The sequence below is a fragment of the Pristis pectinata genome, chromosome 14, assembly GCF_009764475.1.
Source record: "Pristis pectinata isolate sPriPec2 chromosome 14, sPriPec2.1.pri, whole genome shotgun sequence".
In the NCBI taxonomy this organism is placed as follows: Eukaryota; Metazoa; Chordata; class Chondrichthyes; order Rhinopristiformes; family Pristidae; genus Pristis; species Pristis pectinata.
Window position 1 is genome coordinate 1,784,623 of NC_067418.1, and position 4,735 is coordinate 1,789,357.

Sequence of the window (4,735 nt, forward strand, 5' to 3'; positions counted from 1 at the left end):
TTTGTGAGGACGGAGCGGCGACAAAATGGCGGCGGGACTCACCTCGGCGGCCCCGCAGCCCCAGTCAGCGCCAGGGGTCGCCGGCCGCTCCCGAACGCAACCGAAAATTAAAAAAAAAACAAAAAGAAACGAACGAGGGGGTGGGAACGATCATGAAATGATCACTCAGCCGCGCCCGCTCCACATAGAAGGCAGCGGAGTGCGGGAGCCGTCAGCGAGCGGGACAAAGAGACGGAGCTCCGCCGCCGCCAGTCCGCCGAATGGCTTCTCTTACCCCCAATGCACCGCGCCGCGCGGCGCAACCCAACTTTATTTCCGGCCCCCGGCCGCGCCTTTTTTCTGCCTCTTTCTCGCCCTCCTCCCCCGCCCCTCCCCTCGCCAAAGTTTGGCCGCAACCAAACGTGAATGGACATCGTCACGCTGATTGACACCAGAATCGCACCAGCCACGCCGCCCCGTTGTGTGATACAGCCCGCCCCCTCCACCAATCAGGCTGAGCGGACCGGCCGCCTCGCCTGCTGATTGGACAGCTGCTTCAATGCAGCCGCACTGCGGATTGAAGAGTTTGGCCGCGCCCCCTGTTTTTTTTCTCTCTGCTGCCCATCACCAGCAGGCCCCGCCCATGTTATGCCCCGCCCTCATCGGCGCGTCCGTCAGTTAGCCGCGCCCTCTTCTTCCTGGTCCCTCCGGTCATACCAGTCTCTGATTGGCTGCTGCGAGCCCACCTCCCAACATAGACCTGTCAATCAATGCAGCTGTGCGGCCCAAGGGACCGTCCCCAAATCTCAGGGGGGGCACATAACGAACATTGGGGATTGTTACCCCAAGTCATTTACAAAAGATGCAAAGAACACAGGACATTACAGCACAGTACAGGCCCTTCGGCCCACAATGTTGTGCTGACATTTTATCCTGCTCTAAGATCTATCTAACCCTTCCCTCCCACATAGCCCCCCATTTCTATATAAAGTTGGAGAACAAGACACACTGTGACATCTTCCCTTTGATGTTAACCTTTTTGTGAGAATGGCAAAGCTACATATGCTCTTGAAATTCCATGTTGTTCTTGTTGGAGGATTTGGTGATGACAATGTCATTGAATGTCAAGGATAGATGGTTAGACTCTCTCTCGTTGCAGAGGTCATTGCCTGGTACTTTCCCGGCGCAAGTGGGTGATCAAGAAAGCACATCAGCCTATGTACTTTCTTAGGCGTCTGAGAAAACGGCAGGCACGGTAGTGTAGCGGTTAGTGTAACGCTATTACAGCGCCAGTGACCTGGGTTCAATTCCGGCCGCTGTCTGTAAGAAGTTCGTACGTTCTCCCCGTGTCTGCGTGGGTTTCCTCCGGGTGCTCCGGTTTCCTCCCACATTCCAAAGACGTACGGGTTAGGAAGTTGTGGGCGTGCTATGTTGGTGCCGGAAGCGTGGCGACACTTGCGGGCTGCCCCCAGAACACTCTACGCAAAAGATGCATTTCACTGTGTGTTTCGATGTACATGTGACTAATAAAGATATCTTATCTTCTTATCTTAAATTGGGCTTGTCCACAAGGAAACTCTCAAACTTCTGCAAATGCACTATAGAAAGTATCCCGACGGGTTGTGTCTCAGGCTGGCAAGGCAACTGCTCTACTCTGGACTGAAGTAACCTGCAGAGAGAGGTAAACATTGGGCAGTCTGCAGGCTTGTCTTCCTTCCATCCAGTCCATCTCCATGGAGCGTTGCATCAGGAAGGCTAACAGTATCGTCAAGGATGCCTGCCACCCTGGCCATTCCCTTTTCTCCCTTCCACCTATCGGGAGAAGATACAGGAGCTTGAAAGCCCGAATGTCCAGACTGAAGAACAGCTTCTTCCCCACTGCTGTCAGACTCCTGAACCAGTCACCTCTTTCACATCCTCTTCTCAGCGGTACTGCCACATTTTAGTCCCTTGGTTTTACCTCTTCCGTTATTGTCACTTTAACATTTCTTTTGCACTGCTTCAGATCGCACGACTATCTTTGCACCACTGCTGTTTTTGTGCTTGTCACTGTACTTATTGCTGTATCTAATATTACTGCATACACTGTTTACTCTGTGAGCTTCATGTGAGCGAGGGATTTCATTGCACCCTGGTGTACCTGACAATATACTAATCTGAATATGATCTGAACTGATTTTACTTGGCACTTATCAGCCCATGCCTGACTCTTTCTGCAGACACGGGCTGCTCCATTTGCTGAAGAATTCAGCATCGCATGAACGTCAACAAACATCTGGACTCTGGCCTTATAATGGATGGAAATCATCGATGAGGCAGCTGAAGATGTTTGGGTCTAGGACACTCCTGCTGTAATGTCCTGTGGCTGGAATAATTGACCTCCAACAATTGTTACCATCTTCCATTAAGATAGGTATGATTCCAACCAATGGAGTACACCATTAGTTTCAGGGCCTGCCTTTTGGTCAAGGGCAGTCGCTCTCACCTCAGCTCTGTGGTCCACGTTTGGTCCAAGGCTCAAGCGAGTGGTCCTGGCAAATCCCAAACTGAGCATTGGTGAGCTGGTCTTTGGTGAGTAGGTAGTGCTTGATAGCATCATGGACAATCCATCTTTTAGCTGATTAATGAAAGTAGACTGATTGGCTTGTAATTAGCTGGATTGGTTTGTGGATTGGACATACCTGGACAATTGTTGGGTGAACCCAAGTAGATTTCTGCAAAGTCATCAGTAAAGCAGATCATGGTAGGTAGGTCCTAAAACTGTAAGCAATGATGACTCCCAGTAAAATGTATTAAATAAAGGACTGTCCAAGGGACTGTGGCAACAGCCTCAGCTCCAGGATGTTTCAATATGGTCTCTGGTCAATAAAAGCTTAAGAAGAGTAGTTACATGTACATAAAAACCAGTGCAGGTTATGGACCAATTTAACAGGGCAAGAACAAAGGTCCCACACCACCAGGTTCAAGAGTCCCAACTTGCTTAAACTTTCCTCATTAGACAATTCCTCCCTACCCACGATCATTTTGGTTCACCTTCTCTCAACTACCTAGCACATCTCTCCTTAAATAAGGCTACTCCCCCTCAACCTTGAACCAACCTGCACAACCCTAATCATGACTTCAGTATAGCAACACTATGAGCACTTTGTACTACAATTAGCTTTGTTTATTTTTTGGTTCTAATTGTGTTCTTTCTTGTTAGACAATTCTTGTATAATTTATGTTTGTTTTGTGTTTTTCTTCTGGATGTTGTGCCTCTGATGCTATATGGTTGTGGTGCTGCTGCAAGTGAGTTTTTCATTGTACCTATGCATAGATGTACTTGTGCATGTGACAATAAACTCAACTTAGAGTTGTAGAGTTACAGAGCAATACAGCACAGATACAGGCCCTTTCGCCCAACCGTCCATGCCGACCACGGTGCCCACCCAGCTAGTCCCAATTTCCTGCGTTCGGCCCATATCCCTCCAAGCCCCGCCCCTCCATGTACCTATCCAAGTGCTTCTTAAATGATCCTGTTGTACCTGCCTCACCCACTTCCTCTGGCAGCTCGTTCCATACACTCACCACCCTCTGTGTGAAAAAGTTGCCCCTCAGGTCCCTTTTAAATCTTTCCCCTCTCACCCTGATCCCATGCCCCCTAGTTTTGGACTCCCCTACCCTGGGGAAAAGACTGTTACCGTCCACCTTATCTCTGCCTCTCATAATTTTACAAACTTCTGTCAGATCACTTCTCACTCTCCTACGCTCCAAGGAATAAAGACCCAGCCTGACCAACCTCACCCTATAACTAAGGCCCTCGACTGCACTCTTTCCAGTTTAACCACGTCTTTCCTATAACAGGGCGACCAAAACTCGGTACTCCAAGTGCGGTCTCACCAACGACTTGTACAACTGCAACATAATGTCCCGACTTCTATACTCAGTGCCCTGATTGATGAAGGCCAACGTTCTAAATGCTTTTTCACCACCTTGTCTACCTGTGACGCCACTTTCAACGAACTATGCACTTTTCCCTGTTCCATTACACTACCATTCATAGTATAAGTCCTTGACGACTTGACTCAAAATCTTTCAAATGAAAGAAAGATGCCACAGATTTACAAATGAAAACTAATGCAAATGCTGTAAATATACAGCTGTTCAGGCAGTATCTGTGAAGACAGAAACAGTATGAATGCCTCATTTATGAGAGGGAAGTATGTTTCACTGAGTTTTTAAAGTTTGCATCCGATAGTGTAGGTGAGGGTGACCCGATGGCTGTCGTGTGCTTGTATTTGTAAAAGGCTTTCAATAAGGTCCCATGCAAGAGATTGGTGAGAAGTGCATGAAGTTAGGAGGAATATACCAGCAATGTTGGGAGTTTTTTGACAGATAGAGAACAAAGTGTGGGGATGGGGGAATCTTTCTCTGTTACCAGTGGGGCACCACAGGGATGGGTGCTTGGGCCTCAGCTATTCACAAGTCACATCAAAGAATTAGCCAGGAAGACCAAGTGCAACATCTCCAAGTTTGCTGATGACATGGAACTAAGTGGGAACTGAGGGATAATGAGGATATAAAGAAGCTTTGGTGGGGTGGGGGAGGTGTGGGCAAGGTGAGTGGGTGGGCAGGAACATGGCAGATGGAATATAATGTGGAAAATAAGATAAGATAAGATTTCTTTATTAGTCACATGTACATCGAAACACACAGTGAAATGCATCTTTTGCGTCGAGTGTTCTGGGGGCAGCCCGCAAGTGTCGCCACGCTTCCG